At 55.2% G+C, this 13189-nt stretch overlaps 1 protein-coding gene and 1 long non-coding RNA gene across 10 annotated transcripts in view; one reads left to right on the forward strand and one right to left on the reverse strand.

The window, feature by feature from the left end:
* LOC126935316 (uncharacterized) overlaps window positions 1–13189 on the forward strand; it is a 342634-nt gene that overhangs the window by 243164 nt on the left and 86281 nt on the right. The window lies entirely within an intron of this gene.
* Window positions 1–13189, reverse strand: part of ARAP1 (ArfGAP with RhoGAP domain, ankyrin repeat and PH domain 1) — a 68402-nt gene that overhangs the window by 53210 nt on the left and 2003 nt on the right. The window contains exon 1 of one of the 9 annotated variants that reach the window (XM_050756054.1): window positions 1697–1751. The exons of 7 other annotated variants lie outside the window; for them this stretch is intronic. The gene's annotated coding sequence lies outside the window, so the exon portion shown is untranslated. Of the gene's footprint in view, window positions 1–1696; window positions 1752–13189 lie in introns of those variants that run through there. One more of the 9 variants, XM_050756055.1, reaches the window with a different exon arrangement.

Genomic DNA, 13189 nt, shown 5'->3' on the forward strand with positions numbered 1-13189 from the left:
GGCTCACAGGTGCACTCAGTCCCAGTCCAGAGGTAAGGGTTGCCTGGAATCTCTAATCCTTGCCAGCCAGTCCTTCACGTCTGGCTTGAGTCCCTCTTGTTGGGACCAACACTTTTGCCCTTCTGTTCTCTACCTACCATTTCAACCCCAAGGTCAGAGTTCAAATCTCATCACCCCTCTCTGTCCCAGCCCAGCAACTCCCTGATAATATCTCTACCCACTACTGACTAGTGACCTGTTTCACCAGCCCAGCAAGAAGATGACCCAGAGCCTTAGCCAAAGACAGGCATCCTCCAGCTTCCTTCTTTCCCTAAATGTACACCATTTGGCAATCATGTGCCCAGCCCCTGGTAGATTTTCTCCATCTCATTTGTTTTTTTTTTTTTTTTTTTTTTTTTTTGAAACAGGGTCACTCTGCCACCCAGGCTGGAGTGCAGTGGTATGATCTCAGCTCACTGCAACCTCAGCCTCCTGGGCTCAAGTGATCTTCCTACCTCAGCTTCTCCAGAGTAGCTGGACTAGAGGCACATGCACCATGCCTGGCTAATATTTGTACTTTTTGTAGAGATGGGGTTTTGCCACGTTGCCCAGGCTGGTCTCAAACTCCTGAGTTCATGCAATCTTCCCCTCTTGGCCTCCCAAAGTGCTAGAAGTACAGGCGTGAGCCACTGCACCCGGCCCCTCATTCGTTCTTATAACAACCCTAAGGACTGGGATTCTTCTTCATGTCATGGAAGCTGTGTGAGGTAGAAGCTCACCAGGTCACCTGCTGTAGCTCACGGGGCCTTCAGAGGATGTGACTGCTTCTGTCTGGTGAAGTAAGGGAGGCTTCTAGAAGGAACCTCTGACTTGGGCCTTGAAGGATAAGTAGGAGGTAGTCAGGTAGAAGCCATTCCAGGCAAAAGGGACTGGGTGTGCAAGGCCCAGGGACAGAAAAGGACCTGGTGAATTTGGCAACAGGAGATGTCAGTGGGGTAGGAACAGAAGATGTTTGGAGAGGCTCAATGGCTGGCCCTCGGTCACCTGCAGTCTGCTGACTGTGTGGGTGTGGCCCTCTCTTGAAGCCTCCCTGAGCCTGTTTTGCATTCTGATTTGCATGAGTCAGCCCTGGATCAGGGCAGCCTTAAAGGCCCTAACCCTTTCCACACCCAGCTCTGGAGTCCTCTTGGCCAAGTCGCCTCCCCTGATTGCATCCTCAGCTCCCGTCCGCACAGGGCTCTGCCCTGGGTTCAAGGAAAGACCTAGCCCTACGGGGAGCCAGGAGGGGAGGAAGGCAGGCTAGGGGTCCTGACTGAGGCCTCAGCTTGTCCACCACCACCTCTCTTATACAGCCTCATCCTCTACCCTGGGCCCAGCTGTCCCAGCACAGGCAGGCAGGGCAGGGACCCCAGCATCCAGACCTCAGGAAACTCCTCGGAGCTCCTCAACAGGAACCAAGAACATACACAGCCAGTTCTGGCCAGGTCTGGGTCTACAAACCACACCCCACCGGTACCACAAATGCACGCCTCACACTACCTCAAGGGCCACACATCTCCCAGGGCCACACACACCTACCACCCCACCCAATGACCACACCTCAGATCTGCTCTTCTCCACCACACACAGCTCCCTACCAGCAATTCAACTGTGCGCAACGACCCCACAGCCCAGAACTCCACCCTCAGCCCTCCCTAGCCCAGGCACCAGGTGATACCTCTGCGTAGGGGCCCCTTCGCTCTGCTGCCCTCCTGGGCTTTCTCCAGGCTCCGCTCACTCAGGCAAGAGTCTTAGAGACACTTCCGTAGATATGAGGAACTAGTGGGGGCTGGGTTCCCAGCCCAGAGGGTGCAGAAGTGGCCCCCACACCCCTGCAGAAGCCACCTCCCTCCAGCCCTGCCAGGAAAGGCAGCAGGTACAGCCTTCAAGTGGGCAAGCTGACTGATCCCTGGGCCAAGCAGCCTATTTTCCATCTCTTGGGGACTGGCGGCCACCACATAACAGTTCCAGGAAGGCACACTGGGGCCTCCTGTCCCACCCCAGGCGACATCTCTGCCCTATAACTCTCCCTGGCACCAGGAGATTCTTGTCCTGGCCCATGTGTGGTGTGGCCCGTCTTCTGGGGTCTCCGCAGTGCTGGTGGCTGATGGGGAGCAGCCCCTCAGGGCAGTGAGGACTGAGTGGGACCCCAGGGCCTGGGGGAATGAAGAGCTGCCTCAGCTAGCTGGTGGGGAGCTGGGGGTCTATCAGCAACGTCCCTGGGCTTCAGGCCTGGGTCCCCTCCCCACCTAGGATGCAAGGCAACTCTGGTTCCAGTCCTGGCTCCACCATTTCTTGTCTGAAGCCCGGGGCAAGTCACATCACGTTCTGAGCTTCGGTTTCCCCTCCACAAAGTAGAGCTGTCACCCCCTGCCTCCTAGAGCCTGGCACCCAGATGACCATGACACGCCACCGCGTGTGTACTGGAGGTCAGCTTGCTCTTCTGCTCACTCCTCTGCCGCCAGGCAGTCACTTCCTGTCCCTAGCCCCAAGGTCTTGCCTAGTCCTGACCCTGGGTGCTAGGCTTGTAGCCAGGCTCTGGGCTAGACTCCCTCCGCATCCCGAGGTTCTCAGTCACCCCAGACACCAATGACTACCACAGCCTGCCTCCAGCCATGTCCCCCTGCAGAGCTCCAGACCAGACCTGACTCCACGGCATTCTGGACCTCCGCCTGGAACGCCCCGCACGGCACACTCCCATCATACAACGAACCCAACAGCTCCCCTTGGGGAATGTGGGGAGCCGGGGGAGAAGAGCTGTCTCCAACCCACGTGTGGCCGTTAGGCAAAGAAGAAAAAGATTCCTCTTCTTCCAGGAGCCCCACACCAGGGGAAGCAGCTGAGCAAGAAGAGGACAGGCTGGGTTTCAGTCCTCCTTCTCCCTCACTTCCACACACCGGCCAGGCACCTCTGAGCAGTGCACAACACGCACACCCACACACAGTGGACCTGGCGGGAGGCAGGACCTTTTAACAACCTTCTTGCAGCAACCCTACCAGCATCACCCTAATAAAATGCTAAGCCACAGTTTTATTAATGACTAAGGGACATGAAAGACTAAGGGACAGTAGGCATTGCTGACCCCACTTTCAGGCCTCACACTAACTCCAACCCCAATCTTGAAAGACTTTCACTTTCTACAACCTTCAAGTCGGCACTGTTTCCAGTTTTCACAATTGAGTACCATTTTTATAATTAGAAAAAAATGATAAATGTTTTAAGTCATTAGAATTGAGTTTATTCCAGTTTGCTCCCCAAAACCATCATTATAAGGTAGCTTTATGATTTAAGTGTAACATGCATAGATTACTAACAGAACTATTATAAGTGAAATTGCTAATTTCCTAGGCTGTCTGCTTGGAAAATAAGAGACTGAGACCCAAAGCCCCCTCCCTGCCCCTGCCTTACCCTCCCAAGGGTCTAAGACAAAGCTAATCAAATAAGGTCTCCCTCCCAGGCACTGGTGGCCAGCAGCCCTCGGACTTTCACATGGGAAATGGACTGAGGCTCACTAATAAACTCCAGACGCCAGGGTCCCTGAGGTTTGTCCTCCAGACACCATCAGACCCCACCCTGGCCCTGACTCTCATCCACCACACCTTAAGCCTCAGCCAGGGGCCCCTCATGCCCAAGACCCCAAAAGATGGTCAGGTAGGGAAGGAGGTGTGGGATGACTCAGGAATGTCTAACGTACCTCACTTGCAAATACACGTAGCTGAAAGTTAAATGGTTTGGTTTTAGGCCTTGTCAAAAAGTCTATCACATACTATGCCCCTCCGGCCGCACCACATACCCCTGGCCCCAAATGGGTCTGGGGACCACTGCCCCTTCCCCCACCTCCTTCCTGTTTACCATGTTTTGGGGCACACCCTTGCCCTGCATCCATGCTGCCCCCATTCACCCTAGCCTTCTCAGCTTGCCTGGACTTCTGGGCCCTCACCCCTGCCTCCGGCCTCTGCCCCCTGCAACCAGGGCCCACTCTAGCCCACTGGGCTCACCTGATACATGGCGTAGCTCCTGACCTCAACCCTCCACAGCCTCACCCCAGGACCCTCCCCACTCTCCCAGTCCTCACCCTCGGCCTAGCTCAGTCCCTTCCCACCCAGAAAGGTGACCCAATCAGCCCTACACCTACAGAGACCTGGGGCGCTCCCACCACCAGCAAGATGGGGCTCTGGCCTGCCTCCCTGGCCCTCCGGCACAGACACACTCTACAGGGGTTGGGGACTTCCCATGGCACCTCCTCCCATAGAGGGCAAGGGGCAGCCCGAGGAGCCACAGGATGACTCCTGGAAGATCCTCCTGTGACCGCTGCCCCCAGGGGGAGCAGGAGGGGGACTCCGAACACCATAAATGAGGCAGAAACAGGAAGAGATGGGGCTGACCACAGCAGGGTGGGAGTGCACAGGGATGACCACAGAATCACACGCAGCAGGAGTGGACAGACCCAGTGGCACCAGTGCTCAAGCTACAGACCCTCACCATGTGCCCTGGGGGCCAAGGGCCAGCACCCACCCTGCCCCAAGAAGGAAAGGGAGGATGCCAACTGACTCCTCTGTGAGCTCACTGGGAACCTAAAGTTCCTGCCCACCAAGGAGGAGGGACTTGGTGGGCTCCTCTGCACCCCAGAAGTAGGAGCCCAGGGGAACAGGGACCCAGACCTGCCTAGTCTCTAGATGGCCCCTGGAATACAGAAGACAGAAGATAAGGGGGTCCCTTACTGCTGGCACGTGAAAGGGGAAGCTGCCTGTGTTGGCTGGGGAGGGTGACCACATGGGTGGGGCCGGGACTAGGGCCAGAAGGGAGAGAGGGAGACAGAGGGACCAGCCCCACAGGCTTTGGCCTCCAATTTGATGTGTGACCTCAGTCTCCCTGACTATATAATCAGACAACAGCCAGGGAAGACTCCCTGACTCAGTCTCCCTCTCCAACCCATTCGCCAGCAGGGCCACAGGGAACACTGGAACTTGCTCACTGGATCCAGCCACCCCTGCTTGCAGCAACAAAAGGTGGCGCTTACGCAGTGCTTACTGTCTACCCGGCACCACACTAAACATATCACATGGATTGCCTCATAAAATCCTTCCAACAACCTAGCAAGCAGGTGGCTTCAGGCCATGTTACAGATTAGGAAACAGCCTCAGAGAGGTTAAGTAACTGGCTCATAGTCACTCAGGAGCCAGAATCTGAATCAAGGGTCCTCTCAAGGGAACAGCATGGAGACAGGTAGGGCCCAGGAAGGAGAAGGGGAGGTCAAGTGATAGAGGGAGAGGGAGGCTGAGTGCGACCGAGAAGGGCCTTGAAGGCCGTGCTAAGACCCTGGTCCTTACTGTCCAGACAACAGGAAGTCATGGAGGACAGCAGGGTGCTCTGGTGATGGAGCACACTGTGACAGAGAGGCAGCAGGCAGGGGTTCCTCCTGCTGTGGGATTTGGGAATTATTCTAACTTCTCTGAGCCTCAGTTTCCTCATCTGTGTAATGGAATTAGGATAGCTCCACCTTGCAGGCTTGTGAGGGAGGGATGAAGCAGATCCCAAATCTGATCAGTTCTCACTCCCCAGTGACTTGCCACCTCACTCAAAGTAAAAGCCAAAGCCAGCAGCCGGCCTGCCAGGCCTGTGCAACCTGTCCCTGCATGCCCCCACTCAACTGCTGGGCCCCGAGCTCCTTCTGGCCAGAATGTTCTTGCCCAGGCATCTGCATGACTCCTCATACCCATTTGGGCACCTCCTCAAATGCAAGGCCTTTCTTCCCTGACCACTCTATCCTAAAAAGCACCCCATTAGCCTCTATCTCCTTACTCTGTTTCCTTTTTCAGCATCCCACTTATCACTACCAGACACTGCCTTGTATGGATATTTGTTAAAGTCAGACTCTTCAGCTGAGAGGCACAGACCTTGTCTTATTCACAGTTGTATCCTCCATGGCTAGGACAGCGTCTAGAAAATGCTCAATCGATAATATTTGTGAAATGTATGAATGGAAATCTACAAAGGCCTGGTTTGCAGGCATATTGAGCAGGCACTCAATATGTGGCACCTTCCAGTGTTTTCAGCCTTTGCTGCTCACCCTTCTGAAGTGCCCCCACCCCCACCCACACCCCCACCTCAAATTCCTCCCCAGGAAGCCTCCTGAGCCACAGCAGCTGGGGCTGGGCACACAACAGAGTCAAGAAGAGGGTGGCCAGGGGCAGGGTCTGCAGAGGGCTGGACTGGGAGGCCTTCGGTCAGGGTTTGACCCCGGCTCACCCTGCTTAGGAGGCTTGGGACATGGGGCTGCCTGGAGAGATGGGCAGAGCGAGGGGGAGTTGGAGGAAGCAGGTGCCAAGGTTCAGCCGGGAGATCTAGGAGTTGGAGATTGACTCTGAGGCTCCCTGGCACCCTCCATGGCAAGGCCTGTCCCTTCTTTTGACCTCTGAGGCTGCCCCAGCACTTCCTGCTGGGCAGGCCCCTTAAACACTGCTGGGGATGCCCTCACCCACACAGGGGGAAGTATGACTCTCAAACCCCCTCAGCCATTCCCCAGAGCAGGGCAGAACCACCCCAGACTTCTAGGAGTCTCTGAGACCAACCCCCAGTCCTGAGGCAGGGGCTGCCTCTCCTGCCCGCCTACCCGTTCCCTGACCTCCCCATTACCCAGTGGGGCTCATGGGGCTGCCACCCACTGGCTCCTGCCACCTGCCCCTCCCCTCTGGTCTCATTTCCTCCACACTCGTGCTCCAACACCAGCACTTCACCACCAGGCCTTTGCTTACATAGTTCCCTTTGCCTGGAACATCTTTCTCTACCTCACCCTGCAAGCTCAAGTGCCACCTGCTCGAGGAAGCAGTCTCTAACTCCCACGGTCACAGCCCTGATCACACCAGATGTCACCATCTGTGACTGTGTCTGTCACATACATACTATCTCACCCCCAACCCTGGCTGGGTGCAAGGTTTCTCAAGGCAAGACCAGGGATACTTGTGTCCCAAAGGTGGCACACAGTGAGTATCTGTTGACTGAATGAACACTTCCCAATTCTACACATGGAGAACCAGGCAAATGACAACTTGCCCACTGCAAATCAGTGGCCAAAGTGTGGCCAGAACCCAGCCTCTAGCCTCCCAGCATAAGGTGCCTCCCATTCCACCCAGTCCCACCCAGTTACAGTTCTACTAAGCAGACCCCAGTCCTGCCTTCTCAACCAGGACCACACAACCCAACCACCTCCTCCTTAGGCACTTAGGAACCACCAAATCAACCTTCTGCATTTCTAGAAATGAAAGTAAGTCCCAGTCCCAGAAGGGGCAAGAACCTAGACAGGGCCACACAGCAAGTCAGGACCATGACTCAGACCTTGGCCTTCCAGCCTGAGCTCAGATATCTCCAGCAGCCTGTTCCTTGGAAGAACTGGGGAGGGGGCCTGTCTCTTAGGCAACCTTAGAGATACTGGAGCAACCTCCCTCCCCGACCCCCCACATACCTCCAAGTGAGCTAAGCCAGTTCTGCACTTAGAAATGTGGGTTTTCAGGCCACAGGCAGTAGAGGCAAATGAGTGTCCTGGTTCATGTCTGTGGAACAGAAACTGGAACAGAACCACTGGACACCCCCTGGATCTTCAGACTCCCTAGGCTTAGCATGTCCATCTTGAGAGCCGAGAAAGACACAGAAGGAAGAGAGCAGCCCCAGGCGGAGCAGGGGAGGGAAACCTTTAGCCAAGGCTCTGGTACCCCTTCACCAAGCACGGGAGCCGCTGCCCCAGAGCTGTCCTGTTATCACCTGGAAAAGTGTCAGTCTCCAACTCTGCTCCTGGAGTGGGGAGGGGTGGCCCATTCTCCCTACCAGGCACACTGTGGTCACTGGGAACAAACTTGCATTTAAGCTGCAAACCCACACAGCGGTCCACCTGGATAAAGGTCCCCAGAGACCGAGAGACCAAGCTGCTTTTTTTTTTTTTTGAGACAGAGTCTCGCTCTCTCGCCCAGACTGGAGTGCAGTGGCACGATCTCGGCTCGCTGCAAGCTCCGCCTCCCGGGTTCATGCCATTCTCCTGCCTCAGCCTCCAGAGTAGCTGGGACTACAGGTGCCCACCATCACGCCCGGCTAATTTTTTTAAGTTTTTTATTTTTAGTAGAGACGGGGTTTCACCGTGTTAGCCAGGATGGTCTCAATCTCCGGACCTCGTGATCCGCCCACCTCAGCTTCCCAAAGTGCTGGCATTACAGGCGTGAGCCACCGTGCCTCGCCACCCAAGAGACCAAGTTTCAAGTGGGTGAAAGCCTTGCCCAGCTCACACATCAAGGGGTGCAGAACTGGGCCCCTCCTACCCCAACCCATGAGGAATGATGACCATACCCGCATGGAGTACCTACTGGAGGGATGCGCTGCAGGCCGGGGCTGGGAAGCACGACCCAGCCAGGAGCCCGGCCAGGCAGTCTTCCAGGAGGACATTCCTGTGTCCCAAAGGGCACCTGTGTCATGTCCCAAAGGTGGACAGGACCAGGGGCCACACCTGGAATCCTGGCCGTCAGTGCCCTTCTCCTGGATGACTGCCTGGTCGGGCTCCTGGCTTGGTTGTGCTTCCCTGAGGGGCAGAGCTGCTCCTGACCTGTGGCCTCTTGAGTGCAGCTGCTGTGTCCACAGGCCCAGACAGCACCGGAAACAGCTGGGGTTGGTAGCTCCTAAGTCCCTTAGCCAAGCTCAGCCTTCTGTATCATAAGGCAGGGCAATACCTCCCCTCAGGCTCCTGATCTGTCTACCACTTTCTGCAGAGGCTCCTGAGCCTGGCTCTGATCCTTCAGTGCTTGACCTGGGTCTGCTGAGCCCCGATGGCCAGCAGTGTGACCCTGACCTTGCTCTTTGAATTAGCCAGCCACCAGCCCTCCCCAAGCCTCTCCACAACCCCGCCCTGGTGTCCACTGGAACAGCTGCACTATCACCCGTGAATGCAGAGGGGGCCTGGTCCATCTCTCCCCACTGCAAGATAACTGACTGCCCCTCTGCTACCACCTAGTCTGTAGGGTTCCCAGATTTCTTGAAAGGGAGGCAGCTGGGTGTGTGCTGGGGGTGGTAGGTGCAGGGAGCACCTGGCACCTGGAGACCAGCTGTGCCTCTGACCCACCAGCCAGCACTGAGAAACTCTCCAGACCTCAGCCGTCTGCACCAACCTGGATGAAGCATGGCACATGCCTCAGCCTCAACTCGGGGGTGACCCAGCCTAACTCGAGGCTTTTTAGGCTCTCGGAACCTAGAATTTCAGAAATTCAGAAGCTGGGACTCATAGGCGCATAAAATCCTAAAACCCTCAAATCTTACCAGCGTAGAATCTCAGACTCAGAATCTTAAAATTCTAGCTGCTCAGTGTGGAGAATAGAAGGGAATGGAGAGGAGTGAAACAGCCCCCTCCCCCTGGTTCCCTCCCCTTCTCACCTGCCCAATTTGGTTGGTTTCTGTCCTGTGCTATTCACACCTGCGGGCTGGTAAGGGTCCCCAGAGCTGGGGGGTCCCCAGAGCTCCTCCTTACTGCCCCTCCCTGAAGCTCCAGGGAAGTTGAATCCAATGAAGATAAATGCCCAGCCAAAGGTCTCACTGAGCTAGAGGCCTGAGGCAGACCCTGGGTTCCTGACTCTGTGCCTGACTATAGGGAGACCCCTGCCCTATGCATTATGGGTTGCGGAGGAGAGAGGGGGATGCCCAGGGTAGGGCAGTGCTCAGTGGGCCAGTAGGAAAGCTGGCAGGGGAGACCTTGGCACCTGGAAAGCCAAAATGCAGTGGCAGCTCAGCCTTGCTCCTGGTCTTCTGTCCCGGGGGTTAAGCCACCCCCAGCACTGGCCTGGCCAGAAGGAGGCAGGGCCAGCCCAGGCTCTCCCAGGACCGCTGACAGCCAAGATTCCAGGTGTGGCCCCTGGTTCCGCTCTGAGAATGGGGACAGAGGAGTGGCCCTCCTGATCTTCTCCCACCCTCCTGCCTTTAACTTTGCCCTCACAACAATGAAGATAAGGACAGGAGGGAGATTTTAACACACTCCCTCAGGGAGGACTCTCTGATGCCTGAATCTTCCTCTAGGCCCCTCTGACGCTGAGCCCCACACACTGGACCACAGGTGGCCCCTGTCTCTGGGCTCTGGAACTATGTTTCCAGGGTTGTTCAGTTACTGACACCTGCTGTAGCAAAGCCCCAGCACCCCAACAGGATCAGGTTCCTGGTTTGGTCAGGGAGAAAAGACTTGGACCTTGTAACAAGGCAGTGTGGGCAGGGTCTGAAGGAAGCTCAATGCTTCAGGAAGCCCCAACCAGGCCTCAGGCAGAGTGGTAGAGTGCGGGCCTCAGAGAGCCATGCCGGGGTTCCAGTGCCTGCTCTTGCTTTCCTTGGCTGGGAGACTGCAAGCAAGTCACCATCTTTTACTGGCCTTAGTCTCATCAGCAAAATGGGGTCTGGGAGAACCACTGTATGAACAAGAGCCAAGGTGGATAGGACAACAGCAGAAACTAGACCTCCACAAGACACTCATCCCAGGGCCAGGGCCACGGGGGCTCAGGATTTGACAGCAATTAGTCCAGTCTGCAAGCAGGATACCCCTGTACCCTTGAGGGCATCCCAGATCCACAGTTGGTCACCAACAATGTCACCTGACCAGTTGGTCCTCTAGTCTCTGCCTGTCACTGACTAGGCATTCCCAGGGTAGGACTGGGTTTAGATCTCCTCTGTCTGCAGTGCCTCCAGTGCTTGCGGTTTTCACTGTGAAGCAATGGAAATGTAGATTCCCAGCTATCTATGTAATGGATGATCTTGGACAAATCACTTAACTTCTTGGGACCTCAGATTCCTCATGTGTAAAATGGGAATGGTGCCTACCTCACAAGACTATTTTGAGGATTAAATGAATTCAGTATATAAAGTGCTTACCACACTGCCTGGCACATAGTAAGCTTCCAAGAAACAATAGCTACTGCTACTATTATTACTACTATTAAATAATGATATGTTGGCCGGGCCCAGTGGCTTACGTCTGTAATCCCAGTACTTTGGGAGGCCAAGGTGGGCAGATCACGAGGTCAGGAGTTCAAGACTATCCTGGCCAACATGGTGAAACCCTGTGTCTACTAAAAATACAAAAATTAGCTGGGTATGGTGGCACCTGCCTGTAATCCCAGCTACTCGGGAGGCTGAGGCAGGAGAATCGCTTGAACCCAAGAGGCGGAGGTTGCAGTGAGCCAAGATCACACCACTGCACTTGAGCCTGGGCTACAGAGCAAGACTCTGTCTCAAAAAAAAAAAAAAAAAAAAGATTTGTTATTGAACTGGTCACTTAACTCCACGTCCCCTCCCAGCCACTCTCTGACTGTCCCAATGGTCTAGGACAGATGACCTAATTATGGGACAGGCTCTTCCCCTCTTTACTATGGCCTAAGGATGAGAAAGAGAGACATTCCACAGGAAGGCCATGGGGAAGACAATCCATGCATTGCCCCCCACCATCTCTCACATCTGGGGTCATCTGCCTCCAGCTGGGACCGTCCTCCTCAGATCACTGGTTGGAATGTACATATGGTTTGGGGGCCTGGCCAGGGGTGGGGGAAGGTGGAAAAAATGTTATCTCTGATCAGAGCTGGGGACACTGGCTTTGATTCAGCAGCAGCCCCGAGTTTTGTGGGGCATGTACATTGGACGGGCATGTCTCTCCACCCACCAAATCCTTATGCTGTTCAGACCCCTGGAGTGGCCACCCTTAGCACAGAACTCCTTTCTAAAACATAACACCTCTGCACAGGACTGTGGAGGGTGCTGACTCTAACCTGCCCAAGACCAGAGAAGGGAATAAGAAGAGCTGCCCAAGGGACTGGACTCTGCTCCAGAGAGAGGGGCTGGGTCAGCTTAGCTGGGGTCACACTCTGTTCAAGGCTGCCTCGGTCACCACCCAGGGAAAGCACCTCACTCAGCCCTGGGAGGTGCTCAAAGAGTTAAGATCAAAGTGAAGTCAGACAAAGGAGGCAATGAACACCTGGGTCCTGACCCTGTCTCTCTACCACCCTCCCAATTTAATCTTGCCCAAGTTACTTAACCTCTCTGTGCCTCAGTTTCCTTATCTGTAGAATGTTACCTAATTTCTTGGGTTATTGGCAGGATGAAATTGGTTAACATGCATAAAAGTGTTTACAACAGTGCTGTAGGCATGTTTGCTGACCTCATTCTCGCTGATGTTATTACTCAGCTTTCTCTAAGGCTATTTCTTCCACTATGATATTGAAGGGTGATGCTCTTCTTACACTCTTATGCAATTATGTAAATCGTTAGATGACAAATGTGCAGTGTCCAGCCCATAGCAGGTACTCAACAAAGAATATTCCCTCTCCCAGCCAGGTGCGGTGGCTCACGCTTATAATCCCAGCACTTTGGGAGGCCGAGGCAGGCGGATCACGAGGTCAGGAGATGGAGACCATCCTGGCTAACAAGGTGAAACCCCGTCTCTATGAAAAATACAAAAATTAGCCGGGTGTGGTGGCAGGCGCCTGTAGTCCCAGCTACTCAGGAGGCTGAGGCAGGAGAATGGCATGAACCCGGGAGGTGGAGCTTGCAGTGAGCAGAGATTGGGCCACTGCACTCCAGCCTAGGCAACAGAGCGAGACTCGATCTCAAAAAAAAAAAAAAAAATGTTCCCTCTCCCTCCCTCCCCTTTCTCCCAGAGAGGCCAGACTAGGAGACAGAACCTGTCCTGACCCCCACCAGGGGTCTCTGTGTGATCCTACCCTGATGTCTAGCTCTTGGCCTCAGTCTCCCCATCTGTGAAAGAAGCTTCTGGGACAAGTGGTCTCTAAGTGTCCATGGCCATATCTGCTCCAGCCTATCCCACCCTTGTTCCCTCCTTCCTTCCCCATTTCCTACTGCATCCCCTCCTAATGTGACAGAACCTTTAGGAGCCTGAAGCGGGGTAGAGCGGACAGCTGGTGAACAAGAATCACCAGCCCTCAAGGAGCCCAGGGCCCAGTCCAGGCCCCCAAGGGTTAAGACCCAGAGTGAGGGGTGGGGGGCCAGGGTCAGTGCTGGACAGGCGGGCCTGGAGCCCAGGGCCTGCCTCCCCTCCCCCCACCCTGGGAACAGAGGCCACTTGTTTGGGCAGTGGCGGGTGGCTTTGAGCTCAGCCAAGGGAGAGTTGGGTGGGAAGGAGAGAGGGCTCCGGAAAATGGAAGGGACT

The sequence above is a fragment of the Macaca thibetana genome, chromosome 14 (assembly GCF_024542745.1).
Source record: "Macaca thibetana thibetana isolate TM-01 chromosome 14, ASM2454274v1, whole genome shotgun sequence".
Taxonomy (NCBI): domain Eukaryota; kingdom Metazoa; phylum Chordata; class Mammalia; order Primates; family Cercopithecidae; genus Macaca; species Macaca thibetana.